The sequence below is a fragment of the Triticum aestivum genome, chromosome 2A (assembly GCF_018294505.1).
Source record: "Triticum aestivum cultivar Chinese Spring chromosome 2A, IWGSC CS RefSeq v2.1, whole genome shotgun sequence".
NCBI classification, from domain to species: Eukaryota; Viridiplantae; Streptophyta; class Magnoliopsida; order Poales; family Poaceae; genus Triticum; species Triticum aestivum.
Genome location: NC_057797.1, coordinates 763068288 through 763068516, shown reverse-complemented (window position 1 = coordinate 763068516; position 229 = coordinate 763068288).

Sequence of the window (229 nt, the reverse complement as noted above, 5' to 3'; positions counted from 1 at the left end):
ACATATATATATACACATATATGTGTATATATATATATACAGTATGAAAATATGTCACGCGATGCATCTAATGATATATAGTTGGTATTCTAAATGTCAAACTTTAGCCCTTCGCCCGGTGGGCAGGACCTGGCTTTTTTTGTTGCCAATAGGGAGACTGAGTAGCCTAGAAAATCCTCGGGGTTCAATCAAAGCATACCCATCCAACCCTATGGTCGAACAGTACCTT